At 41.1% G+C, this 22,871-nt stretch overlaps 1 protein-coding gene across 11 annotated transcripts in view; it reads left to right on the top strand.

Annotated features, from left to right (window-relative positions):
* The first annotated feature begins 2,762 nt into the window (after positions 1-2,762).
* drp2 (dystrophin related protein 2) overlaps positions 2,763-22,871 on the top strand; it is a 163,496-nt gene continuing 143,387 nt past the window's right edge. For 6 of the 11 annotated variants that reach the window (XM_069893394.1, XM_069893392.1, XM_069893393.1 and 3 more), the window contains exons 1-2: positions 2,856-2,953; positions 3,681-3,756. The gene's annotated coding sequence lies outside the window, so the exon portion shown is untranslated. The other 5 variants (XR_011342985.1, XR_011342986.1, XM_069893386.1 and 2 more) reach the window with 3 other exon arrangements.

Genomic DNA, 22,871 nt, shown 5'->3' with positions numbered 1-22,871 from the left:
AATTTATTTTAATTTTGTAAGTAATGAGAATTACTTGATTAAAGTGAACTTTACATAATTAAGGACTATGATACTGATTTTTTTCAAATTACCTTTTGCACTGTCTTTTGTCTTTTAAACTGTTTATTCTTAATAAAGTTAGGCAACTGGAAAACTTGCTTACCATTCCCCATTGGGGCCGGATGCCAGGGGTTTTACTTTGAATCATATATTTACAATGGAAGTGCAGGGTAACTTATAAGATACCTCAGAAAGTTCAGATACCTTTGCTGGGACAAAGTAATTAACACAGATAACCTAATAGCTTCTGACAACAGAGAATCCAGACACTCAAGTATCACAAGTATCACAAATATTGATAAATGAGCAACAAACTATGTTTATGGACATGTTAGATGCACTGACAAAATAAAATCTGGTCTAGAAGCTTCCTTGGTCTTGGTTTGATGTGAGCTAATTAACACAGCCCCATTACTGCATTTCTCCAGCCTCCAGTACCCATGCAAAATGTGACAGTTTCATTAACTTCCACTGGCCCCTTAAATTTATCTGGACTATTTTTGATACTTCCCTTCCTTGACCTTTTTTCCATCTCAGAGAGACAAACTATCCATGGACATCTATTACTAAGCCACCCATTCGCACAGATATCTGGATTATACTTCTTCCATAGAGCATGGCAGCACAGAAAAACATGCCATTCAACTCTTCTCATCTTGCCAACCAATAGAACTAGCTAGCTGCACTGACCTGCTCTCATTCCATAACCCTCCAAACCTCTCCTATCTATGTATTTATCCAACTTAATTTTAAAACTGAAGATTGAATCTACATCCTGTCCCTGGTAAGGACACCATCCTTTTCCCAGAATTCCTCTAACTCTTTCTAGGATAAGGCTTACCCTCTAGGATATCCAAAATGACCTCTTTCTTTAATAAAAGTGTATTTCCTCCATTATATTTCTGTCCTAACCCTACCTCTTTCAGCTAGAACAAGGACAATGTCTTCTAGCCTTTATATTCCACCCCACAGCCTCTGCATCAAAGATATTATCCTCCGATACTTCCACCAACTTCAATGCCATCCCTTCTCCAGCCACATTTTCCCTCTTCCTCTCTACCTTGATCAGCTTTTTGTGGGTATGTCTATCTGAGACTCTCTAATCTGCTCTTCTCTCCCCACCCACCCTCCACACACTGTTGTAACCATAGAATATATAAAACTTATCCCTGCATCTCCTTCCTCACTACCATTCAAGGTCACATGCAGAACTTTCATGTGACACAGAGTTTTGCATGCACATCATTCAACTGAACGTATGCATTCAGTGTACTCAGTGTGCCCTCCTCTACATTGGTAAAACCAAATGTAGATTGGATGACGGCATTGCAGAACACCTATTCTCTGCTTGAGGATCTAAACTTGAGCTTTCTGTTCCCCAACCATTCTTCCAATTAAGTTAAACAGGAAGGGCTGCAGATGCTGTCATTGTAGTTCAATACACAGAAGTGATCGAAAAACTCAACAGGTACAGATATTATTTATTGTCATGTACATAAGGCAGAAAAAATTTACCATTAACATTAGCACTGCCCAGTGTCCCTTACAGTCAGAGAAAAATAAGTAAAAGAAAGACTCCCCAGAGTCACCGAGTGTCAGTGGATTTACCTCCAGTGTTCCTGCAGCCTCTATCGATGCACAAGACTCCAGTTCAGATCAAACAATCAACAACCAAAGCCCAGATTCAAACCTCCATGCTGATCAGGAAGCCTTCACTGCCCAGGGCCCTTTGGGAGGCCTCCTTGTCCTCAGCACCTTCTCGAATCCTGGTTTCCATGAGCTAGTTTCAGCAGCCTGCAGCTTGGTGTGAGACCTTTGACCTCAAGTCACCAGCAACCTATATGGGTTCATTGCCAACAGCTTGCCACCTGTGTGTGTCCTTCAGCTGCTGAACTCCATGCTGTTCCACCATTATGGTCACCATTATAAGGTCATTTCCTCTGCTTGCCCTTTTCAACGGCGGATGTTCTCCTTGTTACTGGTTCCGTACTGATTTTACAGCCCATCATGGCCACTGCCAAACACAGGCGCTGCCATCTTGGGCCTGGACTTCATGATCTCAGGATTTTAAATAAAGCACCATCAGCTCCTTTAACAGGCCATTTAAAGCCTATAAGGAGCCATCATCAGTAGGACTTGGCTGTAGCACCACATGGTGGAGTGCTGTGTCTCCACTCCCCGCTCTCCCTGGGTCCATACCAGCTGCAGCATCTGTAGGAAGTTAAGGGTAACCAATGCTTCGGGCCTGAGCCTTTCATCAAGGTATGAGCGAAAAGCTGGCAGGTGCTTGAATGTTAAGGTGGGGAGGGGAGGAGAGGAGGGAGGAAGGGGTAAGGGAGAAAAGGAACAGGCTAGCGGGTCAGAGGTGGTTATAGGTGGGAGGGTAGAAGAGAAAAAAGCTGAGATAATGGGGGAGGGGTTAGCTTTCTGAATGAAGAGTGAAGGGTGTGGTGAGCTGGAGAAAAGGACACAGGGGTATAGGAAAGGGAAAGAATCAGGAGAGGGATTTAAAGGAATCTGGAAAATTGCATGTCAAAGGTGTCTTGTTAGAGAGGGCCCAAACAGAAGATTAGGTGTTGTTCCTTTCATTTGCTGGCAGCAATGGTTTTGAAGTCAGTGTGGGAATGGTGTATGGAATTAAAATGACTGACGTCTGGGAGATCACTGTTATTGCAGTGAACAGAGCTTAATGAAACAATCTAGTAGTCTGTGTCCAGTCATTATGATGCAGAGGATGTCACAATGGGAGCACTGGATACAGTAGATGACCTTTGCAGATTCACAGGTGAAGTGTTTCTTCACTTCGTAAGAATTGTTTGGGGTCCTGAATGGTGATGAGGAAGGAGATGGTGCAAGTGTAGCATTTCTTGCGGTTACAGGGGCAATGATGAAGGCAAGGTCTTTCATTCCAGAGATGACCTTCAAAAAAAAAAGAGTGGCCTCCCCTCTGAGTTATCAACTCGGCCCATAACTGCATTTCCTCTTATTTTCGGCCACAGGACACAATAAGGACAGGATTTCCCCTTGTCCTCACCAACCTCCACATCAAAGATATTATCCTGCACAATTCTGCCAACTGCAATGTAATCCCCCCACTAGATGCATCTTCCCCTCGGTACCTGCTGAGTTCTTCCAGCAATTCTTTTTCTACTCAAGATTCTAGCATCTACAGATTTTGTTTCCCCAATGTCTTATGTTTTACATATTTTGAACATCTCATGATTGTCAGTTTGCAAGCCGCATCTAAGTGCACAACCTCCTTCTTCTCACCCTCTCTAACCCGCCCCCCCCAACCCACCACCGCTGTCGTGGGCCAGCAGACTGTACTCTATTTGTTAATAATCTGTCTTTATAATTTCAACACTGGTTACTGCTTCTAATATATATCAGAACCGACTTTATGAAGACTGGTTCTCATATCATTGCCTCATATGTCCACAAAATTCCATAACCCGTAATTCCTGAATAACCCCAAATGCACAAAAGATGAGGTACAGCACTAATTGTAAATCATAAATGGAAAACCTGCCTAAAAAAACTGCATTGATTAGAGTATAATCATTCAGGTGCCTTGCTCTTCTTTTCCATTGAAATAAATGGGTTTGATTTTTCAACATCAGGTCCAAACTGGCACAGATTCAGCAGGCAGATTTCCTAACATAGACCAATTCACTCCCCGATTTTTGGACTTCTACTGTAAGTAAATTCCAGAGGCACTATGTGATTGAATGAATAGTCTGAACTGATCACAAAGGAGGCAGTTAATAAGAATGAATTCTTTAAAATCACTAGGTTGAGTTCATACAAATATTTTTTATTGTATACAGAAATTAAGCATACCAGCGTAAGGTTTGTGTAATTAGATGAGTATACTGATACCAGGATTATTGCTTTGGAGTTTTTAAAATCAAACTGTGGCATTTGGGAACATAAATTCAAGTAATTAATGCAAAGTAAAAGTTATTACCCTGTAGTGTCATAAAAACACATTTGGTACACTAATATGCTTTAGGGAAGGAAATCGACTGCCCTTCTTCCATCTAGACCAGTGGTTTTCAAACTTTTTCTTTCCAAACTCGTACCACTTTAAGTAATTCCTATGCCATAGGTGCTCTGTGATTAGTAAGGGATTACTTAAAGTGGTATGTGAGAGAAAAGAAAAATTGTTTGAAAACCACTGGTCTTGACTATGTGTGGGTTTAGACAAATGTGTTTAATTTTATTTGTCCTTGTTAAGTAATTTTTCAGACAATTCAATATAATAAATATTATGATTAATAGTTAAGCATAAACAAGTATGCTGAAGACCTAGATCCCATAATTACCAATCACTACAATACTTTAAAAATATTTCCTGACTCCTTCAAGCAATCATTCCAGCCATCATTTACTGTTACAGAAATTGTAAAGTTCAAACAAATACCTGTCTATTTACAATAGCTTTGCATATCAAATTGTGGAATCCAGAGAGTTGACACCTCAAAGTATCACATACACAAACATCCTAAAGCTCCAATGAATGATGAAATCATGTTTGATACAAGCAACCATCAATGAATATTATGCAGATATCCAATAATGTAATAAATTAACAATGAACAAAAGTTGAAATGATCAGCAAGAGCAGAAATCTGAGCACAAAATACAAATCATCATAAAGTTGAACACAAAAAGGCCCAAATTTGGTGTTAGTCTTGGTGACAAATCTATTAGGCCTCTTTCTCATTTCTGACACCATCTTTGAAATTTCAAATCACATGATGCATTTTGAATTCTAATCCAGCGCACCTCTTTCACAAGATGTTCTCTTTTCTGATTTCAACACAGTTAAGGAAAAGCACTTGAACTAAAGTGATATTTATAAGAACCTGAAAACCCTGAAAACATTAGTACTATTTTACATAAGTTCTAACAATCTTTTAATGCAAAATAATTATTTAAATAGATAGATTAGACATAAACACACTCTCCCCTGAATGCATGGGAGTTTGGAACAAGAGGCCATGAGTTAAGGGTAAGGGAGTAACACTTCAGGAGGAATATTAGAGGTGGATTTTTCACTCAGCGAGTGGTGGCAAAATGGAGTGAACTTCCGAATGAGATAGTTGCGTCAGGGTCCCTTCTGTCATTTAAGAAAAGGTTGGATGTGTCAAGGAGGTGAGGGGGTTGGAGGGTTATTGGTGGTGAACAGGAGGTTTGAGCTAGTGGAGTTGTTCTAATGAACTGGTGTGGACTCGAAAGGCCGACATGGCCTGTTTCCGCTCCGTAAATGGTTATATGGTTATGGTTATTTTTGCTTATTTAGCTTTGTGCCCAGGAAAACTAATTTCATATATGTAGTTCATTCATATCAATATTTTAAAATGTGATACATTTTTAAATATTTTTTAATACTTTTGTAAGTTCCTTCATGAATTTATTCATGATATTTCAGCTACAAACTTAAGATTGTCTTTATGCCTCAATATTGACTTTGCAATCTGTATAATATTTTAAAAGTTGATTTGCTTCTGGGTATGATGTCTGTGTAAGTTCTTTCATTTGATTGTTCCACCTTTGGTATAACAGCTCTTGGAAGTCAAGGACTACCTCAAACTGGTGGATGGCAGCAGCAGTCATCAGTCACGATGACTTTCTCACCCTAGAGATCACGAGATCTCTATGGGAAGCTTTAAGGCAGTAGCTTTCAGAAAACATGGCGACTATAAATAGAAATTGGTTCAGAATTTGGCTACCAATTAGCAAAATTCAGGACCAGTTTCTATTTATAGTCACTATACTTTCCCAATCAAGCCACCTTTCAAACTGAAAAATAAAAAGTTTCCCATATTCAATCTATAGAAAAGTGCTAATTCTAAGTCCTTGCCCACCTTTATTACATATGTCCATAATATTGATCATTACAAGTTGAAGTACATACGAAAAGCTTCTTGACCATATTGATCCCTATTGTGTCTTAAGGCCTAACTTTTCCATTGGAGATTCCACCTTGGCCTCGCTGCTGGGTATGTCCAGCTCCTGTGGCAAATGATAAGTGTGCAAGTGGTACATCAATAGAAGCTGGTATCACTGCAACTACAAAATCAATAATTCATTGCTGACAGTCACATCACAACTCCAAAAACAAAATCACAAATAACACTGATGTAAGCAGGAGCAGTGGCTAGAATGATAAATTTTTAAATGTCTTCACTTTATTAACATTTAAATAATTTAACCTTAAATAAACACAATTCTGTGCAAAATGCGTTTGGTCTTTGTTCCAGTGAGGAGTGCCGATGTCTGGCTGAAGTAAGGAGTTTGTATGTTCTCCCTGCCTCTGTGTGAGCTTTCCCCAAGGGGTCCGGTTTCCTTCCACCCTTTAAATTATATCAGGGGTTGTAAGCCAATTGGCTCATAGGCTAAAAAGGCCTGTTACCATGCTGTATGTCTAAATCTAAAAAAAAATCACAATGGGTTTACAGTGGACAAGATCTGGACACCTAATATCATCAACAAAATGCTAAAACTGAAAGCAGTTTTATGGTCAGGTTTCTACCAAAACTCAATCACAAAGAACATAACAACTTTGTGAAATAAACAATTAATTAATCTGATTTAATATGTATTTAAAATTTCAAGTCTCTGACATTTTCAAATCACATTTCCTTCCCAACCCGAATCCTGACTCTAATACTTGAGAAACTCAACAGGTCAAACAGCGCACTTTATATAGCTAAGAAAAAGATACATAACCAACATTTTGGGCCTGAGCCCTTTATCTTGAGTAAAATGTAGGCAGGCACCTGAATAAAATGGTGAGCAGAGCATCAAGCAAGAGATGATAGGTGGATAAGGCAGGGAAAGCACTAGAGAAATCAGAAGTAGGGAGGATAGCTCTCTGGATGGAGGGGGAAGGGAGTGGAATGCAAGAGGAAAGGAGATAGAGGAATGGGGAAGAGAGGGAGGATGGGAAGTGGTCCAACAGAAACTGGAGAAGTCGAGATCAATGCCATCCATTTAGAGAAACCTAGACAAAATATTAGGTATTACTCCTCCAGTTTGAGTGGCCCCGGTTTGACAGAACATAAGACCATGGACAAACATATCAGCACGGTTGTAAGGCACAAATTGAAATGGTTTGCAATTGGGAGATCCCCATCATTGATGTGAACAGAGCGAAGGTGTTCAGCTAAGTGATCTCTCAGTCTGCTTCTAGTCTCTCCAATGTAGAAAAGGCCACAACATGAGCTCCAAATGCAGTAAATGACTCCTGCAGATTCACGTGAAGTATTGCTTCACTTGGAAGGACTGTTTGGGGCCACGAATGGTGGTGAGGGAGAAGATGTATGTGTAAGTGTGGCATTTCATGCGGTCTCAAGGGTAGGTTCCAAGGGGTCAGTTGCTGGGAAGGGATGAGTGGACAAGGTAGTCCCAGACGGAGCTGCCCCTGCGGATTGCAGAGAGGGAAGGATAAAGGAAGATGTTTCTGGTGGTGGGATCATGTTGTAGGTGACGGAAATTGTTGAGGATAATATGTTGGATGTGGGGTTTTAGGTGGACAAGAGGAATCCTGATCTTGTTGCATCTCTGGTCAGAGGGGGCCAGGACGGATGTGCCAGAAATGGGGGAGATGTGGATTAAGGCTGAGTTGATAGTGAAGGAGGAGAATCCACATATTTTAAAGAAGGAGAAGATCTCAGATGATCTGGAATGAAGACTTTTCCTTGGATAAGATGTGATGTAGACAGAGGAATAGAAGCCTTACAGGGAACAGGGTGTGAGGAACTGTCGCTGTGGGTGTAAATAGATTTGTAGGAAATGTCTGTAGAAAGTTTGTCTCCCAAGATGGAGACAGAGACCAAGAAAATGGAGAGTGTCGCTAGAGATTGACAAAGTGAATTTGAGGTCAGGGTGAAAGTTAACAGCACTCAATGTGTTACATCTTAATGCTGATCACTAGTGTGTCACAATCAAATCACATTTACCTTCTAAATAACTCCACATCACAATCACACTCTTGATGCAATCTCTTAACATTCTGTCCAGATCCGCTACTGAATGTCCTCTTTCACTATAATTTCAGAAACATATCCTTTTGCCTGCTAAAGCTTTGAAGGTATGCTTTATCTGTAATTTGACTCTATTTGTCTGGCTGTTTCTCTTTAGATATTAATATTCCAACAATCTCTCATTTAAAGAAAGCATCTACAATAGTGTCTGTTGTTCCAAAACCAATAAAAGTTGCCCAACTTGATACCATATAGTGTCATATTGAATATAAAACCTGATATCAAATTAAGCTTGCTCACTCTGTATGTACTCTGCACTTCTGTCCAGTTAGGCTTGTAATTGAGAAATGGCGAAGGTTGGTGAAAAGGGAGGGTAGCGATGGGGAACAAATCTAATTGAGAAATCAAGGAGAGAATATTGAGAATCAGCCTCTCAATCAGAGGAGGGTGGCAAATGTGGAACTAATGATTGGGGAGGTTGTTAGAGGTTGTCTGAGGGAGTGCCAGCCCAGTGGTCAAGAATATGATAAAATGGGTCTACCTGGAGTAACTTCTGGCACCTGATTCTTTAAGCTGGGGAGCAACAAATCAGGGAGAAAACCCCTGTTGGACTTCCTTCTGCATGAGTGGCTGCACTCTCTACCAGAGTAGATGAACAATTAAGAGACACTGAAGTCTCAAATCCCCTGAGTGTCTACTCAATACCCCTGCTCTGTCACTTTACCTCAGCCAATTTCCAAGACAAATTAATAACTAACATGTCCATGAACATCATAAACTGCATCACATTAATGAATTACCATCAAAATGCAGTCCCTGTTAAATTAGAAAATATTATTGCTATCTATAAATAAAATGTTGCAAAATTTTAAGATGATAGAATCGCAAATATTTTGACTTGATGGATCAATTAAAAATTACAAAATATATTGTATTGTTACATTAAAAAGAGTAATATTTTGATTCCAATCCACAGTTATTTATGGAGTATATTATACAGTTCATGAATTCTATTTCCCAGCACTGAAGAGCATTGCATTATACATGAACCTCTATTATAATCACTAATATTACATGGATTTACTTGGGGAATAGGGTGATGTCATGCAACTTGACTTGTTGAAAGAATTGAGTCCTTGTGGTGCCTTTCTCTCTGACACAGGTTTCTCCATTAGTATTTAACATGCAGGAAAACAATCCCACTCAGTTGTCCTTCCTACAGACTCAGTTTCTGCTCTGCCCGACAGCCAAATAACCTAGGTAGATCATCATTTAATGTCAGATTTGAGAGGGAGGAATCAATTAATAAATTTAGGCCCTTTCAGCTCATGCTGCCAAATGCACCCAATTGATCTACACCTCTGGTGCATTTTGAACAGTGGGAGGAAACCAGAGCCACCAAGAAAAACTCAGTCACAGAGAGAACGTACAAAGTGCTTAGAGACAGGATTCGAACCCAATCACTGGTGTGTAACAATGTTGCGCTAACCATGCCACATCTCAGAAGAAACAAAAAAAGCTAAAATGACAACATTTTGTGCAAAGCCACCAAGATGCTATAATTTCTTGGTTTATACATGCAAAAGTGTAGAGCGACCTTCCTTTCTCAAACTCCCGTTAATTCAGAGAAAGAAGATGGGGAACACTTCGGGAGTTGATGGAGGAGGGAAGATGTTGTTTCAGAGATGTGATGGGAGAAAGGAGAAATTGTTCAGAAAGATGATGGGAAGGGCAGAAAATGGTTAAAGAGATGATCACGTGGAGAGGATGGATTGATCATGGAGGCACAGAATTGAAATGGGATCTGGAAATTCAATGTTTGGGGTAAACCAGAATGGAAGACCCCAGGAAATTGAATTGAATTGTTTGTTATAACATTAACTAAGAAAACTGAGGTCCTCCATCAGCCAGCTCCCCACCATGACTACCAGCCCCCTCACATCTCCATCGGGCACACAAAACTCAAAACAGTCCACCAGTTTACCTATCTCGGCTGCACCATTTCATCGGATGCAAGGATTGACAACAAGATAGACAACAGACTCGCCAAGGCAAATAGCGCCTTTGGAAGACTACACAAAAGAGTCTGGAAAAACAACCAACTGAAAAACCTCACAAAGATTAGCGTATACAGAGCCGTTGTCATACCCACACTCCTGTTCGGCTCCGAATCATGGGTCCTTTACCGGCATCACCTACAGCTCCTAGAACGCTTCCACCAGCGTTGTCTCCGCTCCATCCTCAACATTCATTGGAGCGACTTCATCTCCAACATCAAAGTACTCGAGATGGCAGAGGCCGACAGCATCGAATCCATGCTGCTGAAGATCAAACTGCGCTGGGTAGGTCACATCTCCAGAATGGAGGACCATCGCCTTACCAAGATCGTGTTATATGGTGAGCTCTCCACTGGCCACCGAGACAGAGGTGCACCAAAGAAGAGGTACAAGGACTGCCTAAAGAAATCTCTTGGTGCCTGCCACATTGACCACCGCCAGTGGGCTGATCTCGCCTCAAACCGCACATCTTGGCGCCTCACAGTTCGGCGGGCAGCAACCTCCTTTGAAGAAGACCGCAGAGCCCACCTCACTGACAAAGACAAAGGAGGAAAAACCCAACACCCAACCCCAACCAACCAATTTTCCCTTGCAACCGCTGCAACCGTGTCTGCCTGTCCCGCATCGGACTTGTCAACCACAAACGAGCCTGCAGCTGACATGGACATTACCCCTCCATAAATCTTCGTCCACGAAGCCAAGCCAAAGAAAAGAAGAACTGGGACACAGTGAAAAGCATTGTTTTTCCTGCTGGCCGGAGAAGTCAACTCATTCTTAAGTACTTCAGATAGTACAATTATAAAACAAATGTGCAGGGCATAATAAGTTAAAGTGCAGCGTAGAGTGTTGCAAAGACCAACTGTAGGGTATGGGGAAAAAAGTACAGTTAAACTCTATGGAAGCATTATCTTTTACCAATGAGATGTCCATTCAAGATCTAATAACAGCAGTTAAATTGTCCTTGATCTGGACATTCACATTTTCAAGCTTATGTATCTTCTGCCTGACAGCAGATTTGTGAAAAGTGTGGTGTGGGTCCTTTCATATATTGGTAGCTTTCCCAAGGCAGGGGGGATTTTATATGGAGCCGATGGATAGAAGGTTGGTTTTTTTAACAGCCTGAACTGCGCTCACGACTCTCTGCAGTTCTTTGTGGCCATTGACAAAGCAGAGATGATGTAATGATGTGCTGGGGGATGATCAAGGAAAATAGTGGGGATAGCTGGTTAGTGAGATGAACCAGGAGGGCTGAGGAGGGATTGAGGTCTGGCTGGAGGTGCACATTAATTTACCAGTACTTGTATGGCTAACAAAATAAATAATTTCATGGTGCACCACCACAAAATTCATGGTGCTTGAACCTAAAGCCATTAATCAAGTAAAACGGGTTAATCCCATTCACATCAGGACCACTTGACTGGTTTATAGGGGTGGGAGCCAGAGTAGGATGCATAGTCGTGGAGTGTCAGGGATGACGCATGGACAAGTGATTCCAGCAGTACTGCAATCAGCCTAATCATTGCGATAGGGTGTCAAATCATATGCATTGGATACAAGTTTCATGATTGAGCTAGCAATCTGTGTGGTGGGGTACAGTGGCGAAAGATGAACTAGAGATTTTAGTGGGGGAAGGCCACAAAGTTCATGCTAGTGATTGGAGGGACAGCTGACGACCTTGCAAAGAGCAATTAAATCTGCTTTTGCATCAATGGTAAATCTTGGCACCCTCTTTGATTAGGGCAGCAGGTAGACAAAACAACTCAAAGAAGGAAACAGATGTCCTGCAATTGTTTGAGTTCCTTTTTTGTCACACAGTGCACATTAGCATTTCACCACTCAAAAGATTTTCTTAGTCATCATGTTTAATCATTTTCCACTTCATCTCATATGACACGTAGAAAGAATGAAGAAACTCTAGCAGCTCACCGGAGGCTTAATCAAACCATTTCGGGAAGTTCCCAATGATGTCACAACGTGATTATGCCATTTGGAACACACAGGGTTTTTAAAAGCTGCATGTGACTGTCCGAGTAAACGACTTTTACTGAACTTCGACTCAATTATGTCTGATCATTTTCTTGTTCTTCATTTCTTACTATGACACAATTGCTACAAAACAACAATTTACATTTATATAGGGAAATTTAAGGCCTCAATACAGACAATGAAATATATTTGAATTTTGAAAGTATTGTAATGTAGGCAATCATAATGGACAACATCCCATGAGTCACGATGAAATAAAATTGTGTTCACCTAAGCTATGGTTTTACAGTTTGATTGAAGGATAAGTATTTGACTGAGCCACATGAAACCAAGTAAAAGCACGATGCTGGAGAAACTTAGCAGGTCGAAGAGTGTACTTTATACAGCAAAGTTAAAGATATATAACCGACATTTCAGGCTTGAGCACTTCAACAAGGTATCACAGGAAACCTCCCATGATCTTCTCCAAATAGTATCCTGGCATCTTTAATGTCTACCTGAGATTACAAATATTTCATTCAAAGGGCAATATTCAGTAACAAGCCATGAAGTATCAACAAAAGAATTATTTAATAAAAATAAATACTTGTAACTACTTTCTTAATGGCAACAATCCTTTGTTAGGACTGGCAGGTGGACTCGCAGCTCAAGAAATCTGGGGCCAAGTTTTCATTTTGAGGCCCCACTGCTTATGATATTCATTCCTGCTCCATGAATTGGATTCTGTACAATATGAACAAGTTTGGGGGTGGGCGGGATGGGGCTTTGGTTCTATAATCATTTCTCGTGCTATTCCTTCATTTCTGGGGTTAAAGCTAGCTCTAATTGAAGAGACACAAAATAAATCCGAGCAGTCTGAATTTTCCCCCCAATTCATCACAAATTGTGAACCTCACTCAAAATGGCCCCAGGGATTGAGACTTTTAAAATGATGAGGAACTGCTGCATTGCAATGCATGCTTTGCTTGAAAACATTTGCCTTTATTGCTGTGGCCGCTGTGGATTCTTCTGGAGCTCATTTTGACGGAGTTAAAAGCCAGTATCCTCAGAAGCAACAGCAGGACCACAAATAATTAATTTGCTATTTTGATGAGAATTGGAGTTTAGTGGGAGTTTAGGGAAAGAGATTTAAATTGATTTTTTAATTTTTAAAAAGATTTGGACATACAGCACAGTAACAGGCCGGCCCATGCTGTCCATTTACACCCAACCGCCCTACAATCCCTAGTACATATTGAAGGGCGGAAGGACACCAGAGCCCCTGGGGAAAACCTTCACAGACATGGGGAGAACTTAAATCCCAATCACTGGTGCTGAAACAGCACTAATCAGTATGCTAACGGTAATGCCTAAGTAGGAATCTATCATATAACCATATGACCGTTTACAGCACGGAAACAGGCCATGTCGGCCCTTCAAGTCCGTACCGGTTCACTTGAACAACTCCACTAGCTCCTCCGCAAACTCCTGAGGAATGTATTGTTATTTATTTAATATACCACAATTCTTCCTTCTTCCTCTCAGGACTCACAAGCCCTAATAAGACATAAAGAACTGGACAACTTAAAGATGCAACAACATTTAATTCCTGCCTGTTCCCATGTTGGCCCTGGGTTAATAATTTGGATCCATTTACTGGGGTTAATAAAGGTAATAATTTTCTGTCTTCAGAGGTTTAATATAAATGATGTCTCAGATATTTCAGAAGCATTTTAGTTCTTAAACTTGGCAATTTCTTGCATAATATCACCCAGTCTTACTTTTGTTATACTTTTAGCTTTTATAATCATGATATAAATTGAGAGAATCTTCCGGATACCAGAAAATTATTACTAGCAAAAGACTGAAAGTAGGAATTTTTTTGCCTCATTTTTGACATCCGGCATGTGTCGGGTGCAAACAGCATTTTTACTTTGGAAGTATTAGGCATAGTCTGCTTCCAAACAAGTGCACAAGGAATAGATCAGAATATTCTTGGGAGTCACTACCTCGGAGGATCTTTCCTGGACCCATCACACAAATGGCATCGTAAAGAAAGCATGTTAGCTCCTCTAATTCCTTTGGAATTTGTGATTTGGTATGACATTGGAAACCCTGGCAAATTTCTACTGATGTGTGGTGGAAAGTGTGCTGAACTGCATCATGGTCTAGTATGGGACACCAATAGCCCTGAGCATAAAGCCCTGCAAAAGGAATGGGCACACCCCAGAATATCTCAGGAAAATCCCTCCCCATCATCGAGAACATCTACAGGGAACGTTGCCGTCAGAGAGGAGCAGCAATCAAGGATCCACTCCACCCCAACATACACTCTCCTCTCACTGCTACCATCAGGAAAGAGAGCCACAAGACTCACACCACCAGGTTCTGGAGCAGCTGCTACCCCTCCATCATCAGACTCCTCAACAACAAACTCAATCAGGGACTCATTTAAGGACTCTTATGCTTGCACTTTATTGATTTTTTTTCTCTCTATATTGCAGTCAGTTTGTTTACATGTGTACGTTGAGTACAGTTTCTTTGCACTACCAATAGGTGGTAATTCTGCTTCACCCATAGGAAAAAAAATCTCAGCGTTGTCTGTGATGGCATGTATGTACTCTGACAATAAATTTGAAATCTGAATATGCATTTTTTAGTTTAATTGGCTACTGTGACTTGAATGTCATAAATCTCTCAATATGTTAACTGGATACTAACAACTATGCTATTATAGAGACCTCATTAACATAAATTCTTGGGATTGATCCATAGAGCTTCTTACCCTCCTCCTACCACTAACATTTTCTTTAAATTCCCTAACTTAATGTCACTGCGCTGAAGCAAATGCTGTAGACCACATATGTCAAACTCTGGCCCGCAGGCCAAATTTGGCCCGCGATATAATTATATTTGGCCCGCAAGATCATTTCAAAAACGTATTAGAGGTGGCCCGCCCTGCAGCGAGAGCCGATGTTGTTTTTTGGTAATGTCACCCCCACCATCCTCCCCCTTCATTGCACATCCTTCCCCATTGTAACACGAGAAATTGTAACACGAGAAGTCTGTCGATGTCATCAGCCGGCAAGCCAGTTGGAAGGCTCCCTGCACAACCAGTCACTTCTCCCACCTGTCGAGCGGTGCGGCGGATTGGCGAGCACCTGTGATTTCCTGTCGGCGCGACGGGCATGGCAGGAATGGCACCGGACGGCCCTTCCACAGTGCGAGCGCACTTCTCCCGGTCGCCACGGCCTTCAGCGCTTGCACCCGCGCGGACCCCAGGGACGGTTGGTTCGGCCCTGCACGTGAAGAGAGAGATGGTGGCTGTCTGCAAAGGCTGATCGGCAGCGCGCTGGGCCTGAGTGGGTGGGTAAGCAGGGGTGGGCAGAGGGTGCAGGTGAGGAGTAATGGGCAGGGGAAGTTATGGTGGTGCGAGGGACAGTAGAAGGAGGGGTGGATAGGGAAGAGGTAAAAAGGGAGGGGCAGGGCGAGAAGGGGAGGGGTGATTAGAGGGTGAGAGACGGGTAGAGGGAGGAACAGGTTGAGGGGAGAGGCAGTAGAGGGGCGTGTATAGGATGGGGTGGGTAGAGGCAGAGCGAGTGGAGTGAGGAGTGAGTAGTGGTTGGGTAAAGGACTGGTCAGGTAGAGGGATGGTGGGTCAAGGGTGAATAGAGGCCTAGAGCCTGAGGAGTGAACAGGAAATGCTGAGTCCTGATACAGGCCAAAATGGACACAGCCTGTGAATGCTGACTACATCTCCACAGGGACCAAATATGTTTCCCTCAGGTCAAGCAAAGGGTGAACTTGAGTTACCTACTCCTGACCTGTAACATTATCCTCCTAAAGTTATATCCTAAAGTTTAACATTACATATGTTGAAAGAAGAGAAAACATGCAGATGTTCTTGAAAATTTTCAATAAATATTTAGTTCGGCCCTCGACTTAGTCCAAGTTTTTAATTTTGGCCCTCCGTGAATTTGAGTTTGACACCCCTGCTGTAGACATTAAAACTCTACAACAGAAAGAGAAATTTATTTGGCCAAAATCAGGTTTATTGTCATGAACATGTATCTCGAAATTTGTTGTTTTGTGCCAACAATATTATGCATTACAGGTGCAAAATTGCTATAAATTATGGTTCTGTAAATACAAGATTTATTTTAAAAAATAATCCATGCAAAAAGGAGATACAAAATGAGGTTGTGTCCATGGGTTCATTGTCCTTTCAGAAATCTGATGGTGGAGGGGAAAAAACTGCCTTATAATGAAGGGTGTTCAGTTTCAAGCTCCTGTACCTCCTTTCTGATGGAGGGAGAAAAGAGTATGGCCTGGCTGATGAACATTTTTAATGATAGAGGCTGCGTTCTTGAGACACACCTCTGAAAGATGTCCTTAATGGAGTTGAGACTAATGCCCATGGTTTACAACCCTCTAATAAAACATGAAAGTCTGCAGACACCATGGATTAAGTAAAAATACAATGCTGGAGAAATTCAGCAGGTCAAACCGTGTCCTTTATATAGTAGATATATAACCAGCATTTTGGGTTTGAGCCCTTCATCATTGTTTTTATTACAATCCTCTGTTGCCTTTTCATGTTCAGTGCATTGCCACCTCCATATCAGACTGATGCAACCAATCAGAATGCTCTCCACGGGGCATCTGTAGATAGTTGTTGGGCACCAGGATGATTGATGCTCTTTTAAGGCAAGTGGGAACCTCGAACAGCAGCAGTGAGAGATTGAAAATGTCCGTGTACACTCCAGTTAACTGGTTGGCACAGATTTTCAGTACCCTGCCAAAAAACACCATCAGGGCCTGACAAGAGTTCACCCTCCTGAAAGATGTTTTGACATTAGCCTCTGTAAAAGATATCATGGGCTCTCCTACTTCTGCAGGGACTCAGTGGAACAGTTGAATTCTCCTTTTCAAAGTGAGCATCTGTAAAAATGAGATGGAGTTAACATTTCTGGTCGGTGATCTTTCTCCAAATCTAATGAAATAACAGATGAGCTATGAGGAGGAAAATGGATTGTATAGAAAAATATCTCTTTTAAACAGTTACATCTATTTCAAAGTTATAATCCAATACTTTGGAGTTCGAAAGCAAGCCAATATTTTGATGCACCTAACACGAGACTAATAACAGATTGAAATTTCTGCCAAGTTCATAAATTTGGGTGTTTGTGATTCTATTACCTTCACATGAATAGAGAAGGCAGTGCTTCACCCAAGATGAATGTCTTATCCTACATTGCTCTATCAACATCTCCCCCAAAGAGGATGCATAATCTTGGTGTTAATATACTTGCCATTGAGCTACTGGTAGAAGTGTGGTGAAAGTGGGCACTGATTGCTTAGAAATGTTAATAATTCTTCCTGGAAGTTCACCAGCACATCACAGTGAGATGAAGTACTGAATAGCTGAATGAGTTTGAGACAGATCTCAAATTAACAGTAATGGCTTAGATTTTGCTGTTGCAGGACATAGAAAGATGAGCGCCATTGGTTAAGATCTGCCCTTACATGCTCAGGCTTTTAAATTTCTTGCATGGCAAGTTACTGAAATTGTGAGCTGGTAATCCTGCATTGAAGAAACTGTGCAACTGGGACTTAATCGAAAAGGGAAAGCAATAGTAATCAGATTTGGAAGACTGTGAAATTAACAGTGAAAGGATTAATTTGGAAGTCCTTGGACTTTATTAGAGAAGGTGAGTTCAATGACAAATCAGACATATTGGAATAAAAAGATATTTTTAAAAAAAGATCATCAACTGAGAGGGAATAACCTGATAAATAAATTAAAATTTGACATTTTCAATATCTCTAATGTTAGTTGATACCCAAAAGAATGTATACATAATTAAGATGTTGGGTTATTAAAATTATTTGTGGTTAATTTACTGATTAAAAAATAATTTCAGTTTTAATTGCACAGTTAATTATAGAGTACCCACGTTTTGAAAGGTCCAAAGAATCATGATTTTGCCTTTAATTTTGAACAGTTCAATGGAAAATTCTCTGCACTAGTAAACTCCAATAACTTGTAATTCCCCTCGAGTGCTTTCTCCTCGAGTGCTTTCTTGGTTTGTGCTTATCTCTGTTCTTTCACCAGTCCTATAATCATCAGATTCTTGCATTCTGTTCTCTTGTACGTCCCTGACTTATTTACCTTGTGATTCAATATCAGAGAGCAAGCTTTTACTCATAGGGAAGTGATGCAATTGGTCACAAGCCCAACCTGCTGAGTGCTGTAGCTGCCAGCATCTACCTCCTCTTCAGAGTGGAAGATAGCCTGATTCAGGAACTGTTTTCCCATCACCCAATTGGCAGGTTTCAAATTGTACATTCACTGACAAACCTGCTGGGAGTGAGAAATCTCCCACCCTTTGCTTTCATGCGGATAATCGGCTGGCAGACAAAAGGGAGTTATTTTTCAGTACAAACCTTTGATTGAGTGAGACCACAGGAAAGATGTCTGGATCATTCTGGGTCCTGAAGGGTGGAGTTCTTGTGTAGAAAATTACATGATAGGAAAACTAACAATAAATGTCATTCATAGCTTGAAAAATAAATGTGGAAGGTGAAACAAAACTAATGTTTCTTACTTTGTTTTTAACCTTGATTTGACGCTAAATCAGTGATTTAATTTTCCAATGCAAAAGCATTTTAACACCAAAAGTGAAAGCAACCATCCAAAAGAGAATAGAGGCAGGCAGAAAAACTATTGTTGGGCACTACTGGTAGCCCAATAATGACGCAGACAGAAGACTGAGGGGAACGATAGGCTTTATTGAGCAAGAGATAGCTGGCCTGGTCTAGGCTAGGAAAATGTGCGGGAAGGAGAGGGGACTTGACCTTTATGGCCAGGGTTCACATGGGAAGAATCAAGGAGGAGCTAAGGCAGGGAGACACCTGGAGGGCAGGCCAGGCAGTGCATACAGCCATATCATCACATCTATGTACTGATTACTTCAGCCACAGCTTCTCAGTGGTAACAGGGTGCTTCATCAGATGTGACTAATAGAGAAAATCTGATGGGGAGGATCTAATATCATTAAGATAGTTTATCTGAATTTCTCTCTGTTTAAATGGAGGTAAAATTGAAAGGCATAATTGTGCCCAATAATGTAAATATTTTCCAGGAATTACATCGCTTAGAAGGGAAAACATAATGCTGGGTCTCAACCCAAAACATCAACACCCCTCTACCTCAGCAATTTGTGTTTCCAAGCATATTTTACTTACTGTTCGGTGGAGTTAGAATGGAAAGGGGATATGAAGGGTGTTGCTGGGAATTCTGAGACTCAGAGAAGGCAATGGGAGAGTTGGTAGGTCAGTTTATCGGTAAGTTTTTCGGGCCTTCTTCCTTGAAGAAGAAAAATTGTTTATTCCTTGAAGGGCTCAGGTCCGAAACGTTGGCAATGTATCTTTGTTTCCTATGGACGCTGAAAGACCGGCTGAGTTCCTCCAGCATTTTGATATGGTCTTACTACAATCACAGAGCCTGCAGAATTTCAGGTTTCAGCTTATAAGTAAGGACAGGGCCAGTCGGTCCAGGTTAGTGGGAGCTATTGTCGATTGACACCCAGGGAATGAACAGGATGTCAGCTCTCTCGACTGGGTATAAGTAGCAGTAGCAGCTACAACTGAGAAACCTGTTATTTATTTACAAAATTGTGGTGGATCTGAAAGAACTTTGTGAAGCCAGCTATGTCCACTTGATTACTAAATCAATGAAGAGGGATTACAGGGTCATATTTTCTCTCTGATTACTGATTCAAAGTACATGCATCTTCACCCAGGGCCTCTCCACCCCCAATCCCAAAACAACTCAAAGCAGCACCCACACAAAGTAAAGAAAAAGTTTAAAGTCACACCTGGCACCTAATATTGAAACAGAAAATATCAAATGTGTAGTTTCTTTTTGTCCAAAGAAATATGTTAGCTCTCTGCTTATTGCCACAACTGAGTGATTTTATTTGACGGATTAATTGTTCTGTTTGGATCTTAAATTGGTAGATCTAGTAGCAGTGGCCACTCAAGTATATAGTTTTATCATTTTACATTTGGTGTTTCAATGATTGGACTAATGTTCAAATACGGAATCTATTTGATGATTTTGTTGTAGTTTCCAAGACCTTAGTCAAGTAAATAAGCTCTTATCTTATTTAATCCTGCCATGTTTTCATTTCCACATTCCAGCAGAATTCTAGTGTCAAGCCTCCCCCACAAGTCTGAGTAATAACTCTAGAAAGGTGTCGTTTTTAAGGCTGATATCAACACTTTCAAAGGCCAACCATCACACACACAAAAACCAAACCTATGAAATTCACCACAGGATGCTCAACAGTATCACCAAGAGGTTCACAAGATATAGAAGCAGAAGCAGGCCCATCAAGTCTGCTCCTACATTTTATCATAGCTGATCCATCTTCCCACTTAGCACCACTCCTCAGCTTTCTCCCCATAATTGATCAAATACCTGTCAATCTCTGCCTTAAATACACCCAATAACCTCGCTCTCGCAAGGACTATTGGCAACGTTTCACAGGCTCATGACCCTCTGGCTAAAGAAATGTTTCTGCATCTGTTTTAAATTGATGGCCTTTTATCCTGAAGTTATGCCCTCTGTTCTAGACTCCCCTATCATGGACACAACCTTCCCACATCTACTCCTTCCAGGCCTTTCAGAATTCAGAATGCCTATGAGGCCGCCCCTCCTCATCTTTCTGTACACCGAGTACATTCCAAGTGCGACAAAAATTCCTCATATGTTAACCCTTTCATTCCAGTAAATCTTCTCTATCGACTTTGGCCTGTTCCTCTTTCACACGACTATAATTTCTTTAACTCCACTGCATCGGACTTTAGCCTCTCCTTTTCAAATTTCAAAATAAACTCAATCATATTGTGATCGGGGGACGTCACGTGATGCAGTAAAGTCAGGAAGTGTAAATCTAATTCCCCTGGGAATTAGTTTAAAAAAAAGGTGCTAAATAACCAAAGTACTTTAAACCAAAACTGCAAAAAACTGCTCGGGAGCTATATTATAATGATCTGAGAATGTCACCATGAAAGGGAAGAATATTGTTGGCTTGTCAGGAAGGCAATGAGAACATCAACAAGAGCAAGAAAGGAGGCCTACTGCCTTGATGGATCCAGGAGTTGGGGTAAGAGCTCCTCCCCCATCTAGTCAAGCCCCTACAGGGACCGTTAGATACTTCACAGCGCCATCACAACCGCTTCTGCAAGGGAGATGCCATCGAAAAAGAAGATTTTGAAATGCACTTGCACGGGAAGATGTGCGTGCGCAGGTCAGAAGTATTTCAAGATGTCCCTGGAGCCAGCGGCAAGTTTTGCTTGCTCCTACAAGTATCAACTCCTACAACCAGAAGAAGTTTATTTATATGGATCACGGGCCAGCGAGGTAGGTGAAGATCTGATTATTTTTTCAACGAAGGATTCCAGAGGTCTTGGGAGCAGATAAATTTGAAGAAATTATTGAGATTGAAAGGGCACATAGAGTTTTAAGACCTCAGCCACTACCAGCTCAAAAACCAAGATCTATATTGATAAAATGCCTTCATTATCAAGATAGAGAGAAAATATTAGCACAAGCTGCACAAAGTGGTAGAGCGTGAAAAGGTCCATTGGACTCGTATGGAAACAAGATCTTTTTCTAGCCTGATATAATTTTGGAGTTGCTGAAGAGAAGAAAAGAATTTAACACAGTGAAGCATGCCTTATGGCAAAAAGGTTGCAGATTTGTCCTGAGTCAACCTGCCACTTTAAAGATCTTTCTGCAAGGAGGAGAAGACAAATATTTCACAGACTAGGTCCATGCAGAGGAATTTGTGGACACATTGCCAGTTATTCAGTGGGTGGGAACATGAAAATGCTTTGATAAATGAAGAGTGAGTTTTCAGTTTTTTTTTTCTTTAAGTTAAAGATGGACATGTATGGTAAACATCTGGCAGGAAGGGGGGGGGGTTACAATTGATATGGACTAACTACTATAGAGTCGTGTGTATTTGTGGCAAATGCCCCAACCCGTAAAATGGAGGTAGGGGGTAACATTGCAAATTATTTAAGCAACATTAAGAGGGTTTTTATGTTATTTTTACTTTTTTTTAAATTTTGTAACTGATATGATTGTAGATTGATTATGTATAACTTTTTCTTCTTTTTACCTGGACTGCTGAGGAGGATATCCCTTAACACGGTAGATGACAAATTACTAGCCTGTAATTTCCAAACACAAAGCAAAAAGAGAAAAAAGCATTCGACTCCAATGGTCCTGTCCAAGAAGACTGGCGCTGAAGATAAATATAATCCGTTTGATCTGCTGTATCAAATTTACCCAGGACCATAGAGTATTTCCAGCTTTCTCCCAGCCTGTAGTGATGGGCTTAGTTTCTGTTGTGCAGCTTCTCAAAGACAACCTCAGCTAATGGACATGTATTGTGTCGAGATTTATTTGGACACTATATATCCAACTGCGTTGGGTAGGTCACGTCTCCAGATTGGAGGACCATCGCCTTCCCAAGATCGTGTTATATGGCGTGCTCTCCACTGGCCATCGAGACACAGGTGCACCAAAGAAGAGGTACAAGGACTGCCTAAAGAAAGCTCTTGGTGCCTGCCATATTGACCACCGCCAGTGGGCTGATATCGCCTCAAACCGTGCATCTTGGCGCCTCACAGTTCGGTGGGCAGCAACCTCCTTTGAAGAAGATCGCAGAGCCCACCTCACTGTCAAAAGACAAAGGAGGAAAAACCCAACACCCAACCCCAA

Source organism: Narcine bancroftii, chromosome 8 (assembly GCF_036971445.1).
Source record: "Narcine bancroftii isolate sNarBan1 chromosome 8, sNarBan1.hap1, whole genome shotgun sequence".
Classification (NCBI taxonomy): Eukaryota; Metazoa; Chordata; class Chondrichthyes; order Torpediniformes; family Narcinidae; genus Narcine; species Narcine bancroftii.
Note: the sequence above shows the minus strand (reverse complement) of the source record. Positions and strands in the feature narration are given on the sequence as shown.